The 12749-nt window shown below is 42.2% G+C and overlaps 1 protein-coding gene across 5 annotated transcripts in view; it reads right to left on the bottom strand.

Moving 5' to 3' along the window:
- Window positions 1–12749, bottom strand: part of Ablim1 (actin binding LIM protein 1) — a 186827-nt gene that overhangs the window by 124839 nt on the left and 49239 nt on the right. The gene's annotated exons all lie outside the window — the stretch shown is intronic.

Here is a 12749-nt window from a genome sequence, read left to right as displayed (position 1 = left end):
GTGGAAGGAATGAATTGCTTTCTTCTCTATGATCAATTATTGAAACTCTCTCCACTCAAGGCCCCACTCAGTCTTGTCTTGCTTGGCCATCTCTACAGTCTGGTACAAACAGCCCTGCGCTGCGTTGATATTCTACTCTGGAATTCATTCTCTGCAAACTGTGAACTACAATTGACTACTAGTTAGGTGGTGATACATACATCTGAGAAACTTTACATAAAAGTTGTAAAATTAGTAACAGGCATATTAAAAAAACACTGAGATTGTAAAAATAAAAAATAAAAAAGGAATGAGAGCTGCCCAGGTTGTAAAAATACCCTGGAGCGGGAGGAGAACAAAGCTTGGAGGCGTGAGGTGAGGGTGAAAACAGAAGAGCGCTTTAGTGGCATGAACCGGGCAGCAGCAGCAAGGATTTCTTGAACCCTCTAAAAACAGCAGTTGCATCTTATGTTCCAACAAATCCCTCTCAGTGACATTCCATCTGCCTGTCAACCAGTTCATATTGCTAGACATCTGGCAGAACAGGTCATACTTACAACTCTGCCCCCAGGTGGGTTTGGGGGAACATGGAAAATCTTCCCTTCCTCCGCAGCAGGGGACTGCACATCTCTGCTATGTGGCTGCCCTGGCTTGGGTCTTGGTGAAGTCAGAGTGGGGGGGCGGGGAGGGACTACAGGAAACATAACCAATGTCTTCAATTTAGTTTTAAGCAACCCAAGAACTTTTAACTGGGGAGCAGCAGACTTTGGCGGGTCCTTTCTTCTGCTTGTTAGGCAGAGCCAACTGCCTGGCATTCTGCCTGGGTTCAGCCCATCACAGGACACGAGGTGCCTTCTGAACTTGCCCTGTGAAGTGGGAGCCTGAGACCGGGTTACCCCCTTTCCTTTCTGAGGATAAAGGCCATGTGCTCTACGAGTGCCACTTTATCCCAGGTGAAGTAAAAACCTGTTCCCACTCTGCCTGTGACAGCACAAACCTGCTTCTGCTTCGTGCTAGAGACTCGGGGTACAGAACTCCAACACTTCACCCCTGGATTAGCACTGTGAATTCTAAACATTTCTTGTCCTTTTCCTTCATCCTCTACCCCAATGAATTTTTAAAAAAATTTTTTATTTCATCCAAGATGCATTCTATTGATCTCCTCAAACCCTTTTGTCGCAGAGGTTACAAAGGTAAGACTGGCACAATGTCTTCCAAGCCAACCAAAATTCCATTAAGGCGTCATGTCTGAGTTAATCCATTTTTGTACTAAAAGCAGAACAGGGTGTTTAAAACTACCACACAGTGTAGCTCAAAAGTACTATCCACTCTAGCCTGGAGCTCGAAATAGCTGAACAGAGACTCGTCAACAATAATGTGAGGGGGCAGATTCCCGCTAGAAATAACTCTTGCTAATGCATTATCCTGGAAGCAAACATGAAACCTCAAAAACACATATTTTAATAGCTTTTCACATTAGCTTCTAAATGCACATCAAAATCAATGATCATTTCTGGGAAAGAAGATAGTTACCAGCTCAACCAGATGGTAAAATGGGCCCCAAAGCAAGGCATTTGAGGGTTTGTAGTTAATTCAAAGTTTAAATTTATAATGATAAGAGCCTTGGTTGGAAAGGAACCATTTTGGAGCCTCTATTTATTACTAAAATCTCTGTCAATAGAATAAGTTTGTTTTTAGCACCTGATGTGGAATTTCATGTGCAAACAATGTTAATTACAAATAGCTCAAGAAATGAAGATATCACCCAGAATAATACCATTCATACAATGCACCTTTTATGTATTTATTTATGTTGCTTCCTAAGGTTTGACTCATAACAAAAAAACAAGTATGACAGGAGCTGCATTTTATGAACTCCCATGAACCAAGGAGAAAGTCTCAGAGATACTTAGAAGTGTGTGTTAGAAAACAGACAAAAGCAATCTGTATACGGGGTAAAGTTGGGAGTTCATAACCCACTTGAATCAAACTGTGAAAGATGATGTATTAAGAACTGTGTAATGTTTTGAACGACCAACAATAAAAAAAAAAAAGAAAACAGACAAAAGACAACAGACATATCAACATTTTTACCTGCACCACAGGACACAGTTTGCATGGGGTCTCTCAGACCTCCTAATGAGTAACTTTAAAAGATGCTTTTACCCAGTAGTTCTTCTGCTTTGCTCTGCCAGTGTTCCTCTGAACCTCCCCAAACACCAGCATTTTACTTCAAATTGGTCCTCCCAAGCATCCTGCTACACTTCCCTCAGCCCCTGCCCATGTCCACCCCACCCAGCCTCCCAGCCCCATTCAGGTTGGGACCCCTGATGCAGCTGGGGACCTCCTCCAGTCCCCACACACTCCCCACTCTTGGGACACAGAACAATTGACATTTGTCTGTTAATATGATCTCTTGTGGTCCTCTATATACTACCAATGTGACTGCCTCCTCTCCTCGCCTGCAAGCTCACTGAAGGCAAAACCACTTCTCATGCTATGTAACACAATACTTGGAGAGATGGAAATGATCATCCATCCTCGTTTTTCATACTGCTTTAAACCAGGCCAGTGTCTGGAGTGTATGGCTAGAGCTAAGCTCCCCTGGCAGAGCGTAAAGGGCACCTGGGCATGACTCTGAGCCTATAATCCCATCTTTGTTCCCGAAAACACCCAAATGCCAAGGTAGTCACTCCATTTACTTAAAATCTTTAGTCTCTTTAGACTCTTCTGAACAATGTGGTGATGTCAATTTCTGGGCCTGTAGTGTCTAGTTCGAATCATGGGTTATATTGCAATGGAAAGAACATCAAACTCATTGGGTTTAACCACTTCCCAAAGTTCTGTTTCAGAAATTAAAGATTTAGAATCTCCAGGATATATAAAGAACTCAAAAAACTTAACACCAAACAAACAATCCAAACAATAAATGGGCTAAGGAACTGAACAGACACTTCACAGAAGAAATACAATTTATCAAAAAATATATGAAAAAATGTTCAACATCTCTAGCAAATTAGAGAAATGCAAATTAAAACTACTCTAAGATTTCATCTCACTCCAGTAAGAATGGCAATTATCAAGAATATAACCAACGATAAGTGTTGGCAATGATGTGGCGAAAAAGGCACACTCATACATTGCTGGTAGGATTGAAATTAGTGCAACCACTCTGGAAAGCAGTATGGAGATTTTGCAGAAAAGTTGGAAATGGAACCACCATTTGACCCAGCTATTCCACTTCTTGGGTTTATACCCAAAGGACTTAAAATCAGCATACTATAGTGATGTAGCCACATTAATGTTTATAACAACTCAATTCACAGTAGCTAAACTATAACAGATGGATGGATAAAGAAAATGTGGTATATATACACAATGGAATATTATTCAGCTTTAAAGAAGAATGAAATTATAGCATTTGCAAGTAAATGGATGGATGTGGAGAATCATGCTAAACAAAGTAATCATGCTAAGCAGTCCCCCAAAACCAAACATTGAATGTTTTCTCTGATAAGCGGATGTTGATCCACAACAGCTGGGGTGGGGTGGGGGTAGGGAAGAATGGAGGAAATTTAGATTAGTAGAGGGGAGTAAGGAGAAGAATGTGGGGGTGGGAAGGACAAGGGAGTGAGATGGACATTATTACCCTATATACATGTATGATTGCACAACCAGTGTGATGCATCATGCACAGCCAGAGGAAGGAGAAGTTGTGCTCCATTTGTGTTCAGTGGGTCAGAATCTATTCTGCTGTCATGTACAACTTGCAATCTTGAACTTGCAATCTTCCTGCCTCAGCCTCCAGAGTCTCTGGGGTTATGGTTTGCACCACAACATCCAGCAGGTAATACAATTTTACTTAAAAAGTAAACACAGAAAACTCAAATTCACAGGAAAAAAAAATCTTCCAATTTTCATCCATTTTGCTCCATAAAAATCCTGTATTTTGTAAGGGCTCATTTCCTACATGGGATAATGTTGACCTGGTAGACACTTACAAAATACAGAATATGTCCTGAACACTACAAATAATCAGAGGAAAGGACTTCAAAAAACTCTCTCATTTTAATACCCTCTAAAACATAGTTAAGACTCACACTGATAAGGGTTAACAGACTATTAAAACACAATTCTATGTGAGGATCTCTGCCAGTGCTACTCCAAGACAAAAGCTCATGTGGTCTAATTCAAATTGTTTTTCCCCACAGACATCCAATGTTCAGAAGTCTCTTTAAAATGATGTGGCTATAAATAGCATAGAAAACTACTTCCACGTTTGAAAAGAGAGTTACTATAAGTAATGTTTAAAGAGCCAGCTGTTAAATGACAACAGGAACTCACGGTTCCATTAGTTTCTAGTAGAAAAGTGTGCACTCCAATCAAGATTGGTATCCACTCTGTCCTACCTCTGTCCTTGTCACTCAATGCCTTGAATCCTGCCCACACAGAGCACGCTCCCCCTCTCTAGTCCTGGGAAGTTCAGGGTTCTGGAACGTCCATGCTTTATGTTCACATCTTGTCCTCTCCTCGGCAACACTCTTAGCCCACGGAGCTCTAGGTGGTATCTGACTTGCTGTGCTGGCGACTCGTCCTCATCTTACTTGTAGACCCCTTGCTTTCTGCTAGATTCCCAGTCCTTCAGGGGCAGTATGGTGTCACATCTACCTGTCAACTCTCCATACCAGCTGAGTAAAGGGATAGGTGACAGATGCTCAGTGAACATTTCATAGGGCCAGGATCTGAAGGCTATCAAGAGTTAATATTCCCGGGTGGTTCTAATGCAAAAATTAAGTGACTCTTAGAAAGAAAGCAAATCTGCTCTTTGCAGTAATGAAGTTCATTTAATTGACTTTTGTTACAAAGAGGAATTGGGTGGTTACATTTGCATCCTTTATTTCAGCTCAAACTTCTCTCGAAGAGGTGCGTGGGAGAGCCTTTCCTAACTGCTGCCCCTTCCCCACCATAAACACACAAAGACCCTCCTGCTGCATGCTCACGTTGCTCTTTTTACTGTCCCTTTATTCCATCCATCCCAGATGGTAAGTCATATTTATATGGTCAGCTGAATCACTGACATCCCCAGAAGGCAGAGATAATATCTAATTTATACGTATAACTTAAGTATATATAACTTATTTTGGAGTGCCTGAGCACTTGAACATTTTTCATTCAACAAACAAATGCTGTTTATGCTCAGAATATACACAATGCCCCTAGATTAGCCAAGCTTTTCATCACGGATAATCATTGGATTTCAGGTTTCAGCCTTGAGCTTAAAATGCAGAGATAAACTGTTGAATGTATTCAGCTTGGCATGTCTGCAGCCATCCTGAATTGTACCTGCCATGACTGCCCCAGGGTAAACCTCGTCAGTTTTTCCTGCATACTTTCCCAGCAAACTACAAATAGGCGAAACCATCATCGTGGTGTGTGAAGCTTCAGGACCGAACCCCGTCGCCAGCAGTGCCTGACTCAGATATTCGCTTAAGATAAAGCAGGTATATTCTGGCTTGGATGAAGTCACTTTTGTGCTAACTCACACATACGCCCCTCTTGCTGACCCAAACTGCAGGGATCCAACTGGTTTTGCTGTCACCTAGGACCAACCTTTTGTCCAGAAGTCCCCCAATAAGTTACCCTCAGTGCAATCCTAGGTCTGTCTCTTTCTCTTTGGTCTTACAACCCCTCAGGCCCAGTCCTCATATGCCAGAAGCAGGTTTTTCCAGAACAACTGTAGAATAGGGAATTTGTGCTCTTGCTTCTTTTGCCCTATTCAGAATTCACGGGGCACACCTGGCAGCCATGATGTTTCCCGTCTCCATACTACTAGTCAGTATGTTCAGAGCACGCATGTGTATGTTTTCCCCTTAACTGAGTGACTCATACCTAAAATTCTACATTTAAGGAGGCTGTTCTGAAGAGAAGCCCGATTCTAGGGAATTTCCAAGGCCCCAAGAGCCAGGATGGTACCTGTCAGGCAGCTGAAATGCCCTTTCTTTTGTTCTTTTCATGCATGTCTATTTTTTTTTCTCTCCACCACCCCACCACCTGTTTAGATAGAAATTTTCTGCTCCATGCCCAATAAAATACTGATTCTCAAATTCGGTGTGTCAGATATTTAGTTAAGGAGCTGGTTGGAAATGCTATAGTTGCAACTAGAAATGCTAAGACTGGGGATAAAACCAGGAAACTGGATTATTAACCAGCATCTGGTTTACTCTGGGGTAGGTGCTTCCTGGACCACATTTTAGAAATGCTGCTGTAAGGGCTTGGCCAGTGTAACTCCTCCCCTGGGAGCTTCTAACCCACACCCATGGCATCTCCTGATACAGCCCATCTACAGGGGTCCCCCACTTTTCACTGAAGGGTCTGCTACTTGCAATATGAATACAGAGAAATTAAGAGTTTTGAAGGCTGTCAGTGGTTCTCAGGTTCATTTTAAATACTCTTTTCTGATTTTCATGATTGACTGCAGGACTCTGGGGGAAAGGCTAAGGAGAAGAACGTTTGCCTTACAGAAGGACACTCAGAGACAGCCCAGGGCTGGATGTAGCTCAGTGGTAGAGAGCTTTCTAAGCCTGCCCAAGGCCCTAGGTTCAATCTCCAGTCCTGAAATAAATTAATAGCTAGATAACCCAGATGCTTCTCCCAAGTCCTGCCTGGGTTTAATATAGACAAAAAGATTTTAAGATCATGATCTTATCAAAAAATCCTATTTTGCCATTTACTACTCAGTCTATACTACCTCTCTGTACACAAAAACTCTTCTTGGATTAAAAAGAAAAAAAAATTCTCTAGAATCAATGCTTCCACGATACTTTCCAAATTACAACCAAAACTCCACTAATTCAATCTAATCAGTGGCAGAACAATCTCAGTTGAAATGTTTGATGACATTTTCAAAAATGCAGTTGTTCTACTTTTCGGTAGATGTCATGGTTTTAATACAGCAAGACCACAGGAGACTGCCTCTTCCTGCAGATGCAAACCTAAGCACACCCTTCAGAACAGAGCTTTCCAACTTGCCCAGTTTCCCTCCTGTACCAGCTTCCCCACTGCCTGCCATAGTTTCCCTCTGCTAATTCTGTTTCCTTTTGCTTTTACTAGTCAGCCTATTTTTATTGAATATGATTATTTTCAAAGATAAATGTATATCTCTATCAAAAAAATCAGCATCACTTCCCTGTACATAAAGCATCTGTTGAAATAAACACTAACCAGCATAACTAAATGTGGGCCTCGATCCCATCTCTCTGGGCTTAAAAGCTGTTCTCTCTTTGTTGTAAAGAACTTCGGGTTCATGAAATTAGGGCTGTAGAAGAGGGGAGAGACTGGAATGCTGCTTCTGGGAAGCACAGGAAACAATCCCCTGCTTCCACACTTATGAAGACTAACTGAAATAAAAAAGCCAAGGGTCTAAACCAGAGTGAAAACTAACCAGCAACAAGAATGGCTTGAGAGTGGCCTTCAGCACAAGCTCTCTCACCTGCTGCCTCTGCCAGGTACAGGTGGCTCAGATACCTTCACTTGAACTCTCTCTTTCCAGATAAACTCACCATCTAGTAACCATTCGAGAATATACATCATAGGAGGCACTTGGTAAGGCTGGTTGACCAGCGATGCCATCAGAAACATATACTAATATTCAAGCTCCAAAGAAATATATTGTTTCTGCTCATCCAGCCATTCCTTGATTTACCAAGTTCCCATCCGGTCAGGCTGTGGGCCAGGCCCTGGGTATAGAGCACTGAACAAAAAAAGAAAAAGAAAAAGCTCTGCCTTCAAGGGACTTACTTTCTAGTAGGGAGCAAATAAAAATGAATAAGAAGATATGTTGAACCTTTTGGGCAGGAAGATGCAATGGATCTAGGGCATTACCCCGAAAAATGCTCAAGAGTAACAATATAATGAATAATATATCAAAATAAGGAAGAATAAAATGAACAATATGAATGTAACTCACATATAAAGAGATACTTTGAAGAAAGACATTTTCCAATGTTAGAAGCCATTCTATCCAGAGAAGAAACCTGCACAAATACCAACATAGCCACATCCCAATGGACACAAGTAGCTCAAATCTGTTTTCATCTTCTCTCAGAGCCGGGAATACAAATGTGATGCAGCTAAGGGGATGCATGAAGAATAACCATGTCACCAGAGCCATGTCACAGAATGCACAGCCTGAACACACCTCCTTTAAGTTGGTGGAGTGGTTGCTGCTGATGGGCAAGGATGGAAAGCAAAGCCATGAGCACAAAAGACAGAACAGTTCCACTCAGAGCCCTGGAATCACACTCTGCTCCCACTGGGTTATCATAAAGACCAGCAGGAGCTTTGGGGATCTCCTTGGCATTTAATTACAGGATCCATCCATCCATCAATTACACGACCTTCTTCATCTCATTATCAGATGGGTACATCTTCCAAGGAGACGAGTGGGAATTAGGTTCTACTTCCTTCAGACGCTGATATGCTTTAATATTCAGTTCCTGCCTTTTGTGCCATCCCTGGGAAATTTCACACGTGACCATATTGCTACTGCCACCATCCAGATGCTAGTCTTCCAAATCCTTCCTCCCAGCATAGACCAGTTCCTCTCAAGTGCTAGCCCTCTGCGCTCTGGATGTACCATGTGGACTCAGCTTCCACGTGTCCCCTTACTACCCTCGTTCTCTCTCTCCCCCGCACTGTCCCACCAAAGGGCTCCTGTGTTTCTTGCTGGTTCCACTCCATCCACCCAAGCAGTCCACGGGAAACCTGGAACCTTCACTCTTCCCCTTCAGGAGTCACCAAATCCTGTCAACTGTAATTTGAAGTGCCTCCTGAGTCTTTCCCTTCGTCTCTGTCCTACCTGCTGCTACCTTACAATTATCCCCATCTGGATTACCAGAACATCTTCCCCAGGGTTCTCCTGGCCTCAGTCTGCATCCTATATGCCTATCTCATCACTTAGTATAATCAATGTTGCTTATTGATCTCTCTCCAAATGGTTCCCGAGTCCTCTGAATGTGATATGGTGGGCTATCTCTTTCTATTCTATACCTTGAACATAATATCCTGCATGAAGTCTGTGTTCAATTAACATTTAGTAAATGAATGAATAACTCCTGGATTCCAAAGTGTCAGACTTCTCAGGAAAAGGGGTGGGTTAACTACCAAATTACTGCTCACCAACCTTGCTCCTGTTCCAGTCAATTCTGTGACTTCACGGAGACTAAAAATTGATTTAGGCATGTGCAGTAATCTCTACCTTCTCCATAGCAACCCTTTCCGATTTTCTTGCTTGTTTAGCTCTCATATAAGATGCCCAGTGTCCTCCTTTCAAGACCCTTTTTAACAAAAATCACTTATCTCTTGCTTTTAATTGCTACAATGTTTGCATTTGAGGACTTCCTTTTTAAATACAGAAAACCACCTCTTTAGAAATGCTTTAGAAATGAGGCTTTATTAACATGGTACTATGCAAAAGACAGTTGGGTAGGAGGGAGGAGACAGAATTCCAGGGAGAATTGAGACAGCACTTGAACACGCCTCTTAGTCAGCCAGCTGTTGCCCAGAAGCCCAAGCTTGTTTTGGTGCATGCTCCCCATCTAAAATCCTCTGTCCCAGGACATTAGTTTACTTACTCTCTGAATATCACGACTCTACTTAAGACATAACAGAAAGAAAATGAAACTGTTGTTTTAGGACTCCACTGCACTAAGATCCTGTGGGCTAGGGGGACACCTAGAGTCCTGATCTGATTGGGATGTAGGAGGAAGGGCTCTGGACAGAGAGGAAGCCCTACCCAGACAGCCACAGACTATGTTCTGAACCAGTGTGGACAAGGGCCCTGACCTCAACTTTCTGCTCAATTTTTCTGTAAAAATTTCTGTCTAAAATTGCTCTAAAAATGAAAGTCTTTTAATTTAAGTAAAATTAAAACAAAACGAAAGGAGGAGGTGAGGGGGGCAGGCCTTGGCCAATGAGAAATTTCTTGTACTGGAGACAGTGGGAATATCAGAGCAGGGGTTGCGTCTTCTGCTCTTCCAAGCTGTATCCTCCCTCCAGAGCCTCAGACACTCAGTAATGAGTGAAGTTCAGTCTAAAGCTGCTGGTGTGAGTGGGACTTTGGAAAACGGGAAGAGGAATGATGTCCAGCAATGAGAAAGGCTTAAATACTCACAGGGGAAGATCGGGAATTTGGTACTAGCAAGAATTTGGAGTGAGAGGAGATGATAAGAATGCAAATCTCAAGGCCCTGTCCAACATGGTGGCCGTTAACCATGTGCCTGTTAAGCACTGAAAATGGGACTTGTCCAAACCGAGAGGGTTAAACTAGTATGAAAAAAGCCAAATATCTCAATGATTTTATACTAATTATATGTTGAAATGATAATATTTTAGATACAGAGGTTAAATAATATATATTATAAAAAAATTAATGGTACCCTGTCCCTTCTTGCCTTTTTTAATGTAGTTATTAGAATACTTGCAATTAGACACATGGCTTTGCATCATATTCCTCTAGAATCCCGGGGAAAGTCATGGAGACCCTACGTCTAAGGTCTAGGGAGCTTAAATGACTTTTTTTTTGGGGGGGGAGGACATCAAGGAAGAAAGCAAATTAATAAAAACATTAAAAAGAAAAGAGGGTGACCCTCGAAAATTAGGATGTTAGACAGTGACATTGACAGATTAAATGTGAGAAAAATATGTAAAAATAAATGATCCATTTATTTTAGCAACATTTTGTTAAATTGAAAAATAATTCCTACAAACAGCAAGCACTCTTAAAATAGGATTTAATCTAAGTAAAAATTTAACTTTTCAGGAATACATTTATAACATGAAAAAAAGTATATGGTATGACTTCGCAACATAAATAAGTTAGTGCTAACTTAAATTCAAACTAGAAGAGAAAAATGCAAAAAAAACAAAACAAAAAAACAACCCTACAGGGGTTGGTGGATGTGTATTCTACCACCTTAATGTGTTGAATAGGGACTGCTCAGATCCATGGCTCATTCACAGTAGAAACAGAAAACACACACAGGGCTGCATTCATTTACAAGATGTATTTATTTCATACCAAATTTATCCCTTGAGCTATGTTTTAGGAAATTTATGAGCAAAATGTGTGTGTGTGTGTGTGTGTGTGTGTGTGTGTGTGTGTATACACCCAAATCTGTTATCTGAACCGGATGTAACCAGAAGATAGCCTTTTCTCTGACCAGCTAGCTATTCAAGCGGCTTCAGTTCCTCTTGGTTCTATACTACACACCTGGATGGTATTCTGAATTTGAAATCTGCACACTGGGGGTAATTTAAATGACATACAGTCTCATCTCTATTTTATAATAAGGACACTGAGCCACAGAGACGAATAACTTGCTTGAGACCACAGAGCTGCTTACTGGCAATGGCAGGACTCACGCCACATGACGGTACCCTTGGCATCCTGGGTGTGACCCTGATGTTTCCTGATGACCACCCTGGGTTGTCTGAGAACTTGAGTTTATTAAATTTACTCAGAGAGGTTTCAGAGAGGATTAACTAATCTCTATATAATGTGTGTGAAAGCATTTTTTTTTAATCTTTTCTCTTTTTTTGGAACTGGGGTTGAACCCAGGGCTTTGCAAATGCAAGGCGGACACTTTTACCACAGAGCTACATCGCAGCCCTAAAAGCTTTTTTGTAAAAAATGAATCTGTGTATATTTAAGGTGTACAACTTGTTATAAGATACACACACAGTAAGATGATTACTACATGGAACAAATTCCCTCAGATCACATGGTGACCCTGTCCCTGTGAAGCAAGAACAGCTATCACCTGGTCTTTAGGGAAATATGTACAAGATACAATCATTAACTATCATTTTGAACTAAGCACTGGGGGGGCTCAGCTCCTACCCTGACCTCTTCTCACCCCAGCCTCACATGCTAGTGCTCCCTCCTGAAAAGTGTAGTTAGTGAAAGGAACAGTGGTAGCCTTCAGAAAAGCGCCCTCCCCCTTTTTTCAGATGTTTGAGGGTCACTGGCTTAAGCCGCCACGGCCATGGCTTAGGATGGCATTACCGAGTCTCTGTGACCTAAGACACTCAAAACGAAGCCCATTCCCAGGAAGGAGGTGGTGACCACATGCAGGGTACAGAGAAAAGCTACAAACAATCTCAGAGTCTGCCCCTCCCTTCTCTCTCTCCCTACATCCTGCATCTGCATCCTGAACTACCCAGACACACCCTCAGCTCAAGTAACCTGCTTCTCAAATCTACACACCAACCACTCTCTTCCTCCTCCTCTTCCCAGTCAGTCAAGCCCTGGCTCTGCAATGACAGGCCAGGAATACTTTGCACCACGATGACAACTTTGTGAACCCCAGGAGAGGGGCTGGTTAGTTAATGGAAATCAACCTCAAATTGGGAACTTTTTGGGTGACAGATAATTTTCTGCTTGGAGGGCTCCCAAATGTTCCTGATTAATTCTTGCTTCTACACACACACACACACACACACACACACACACACACACACACACGGAAGCTAATGACCTAGCACACCAACTGTACAGTGTTCCAGGCCTCCTACCACTCATGGATATGGGAGAAGATGACTTTGCAGTAGGAGTTCCTCTTTCTAGAGAAAAAGAAACAGAAGTACAAAACTGGTTTTCATTGTTCTTCCCAGAGCTAGTCCCTCTCCCGGGATTAGGGACCTCAGTGTGTCCCCAAAGGCCATGAACCATCCATCTTGGGAACACCTGGTTTCCCCTTCAGGCCTAACTG

This window comes from Ictidomys tridecemlineatus, chromosome 1 (assembly GCF_052094955.1).
Source record: "Ictidomys tridecemlineatus isolate mIctTri1 chromosome 1, mIctTri1.hap1, whole genome shotgun sequence".
Taxonomy (NCBI): Eukaryota; Metazoa; Chordata; class Mammalia; order Rodentia; family Sciuridae; genus Ictidomys; species Ictidomys tridecemlineatus.
Note: the sequence above shows the minus strand (reverse complement) of the source record. Positions and strands in the feature narration are given on the sequence as shown.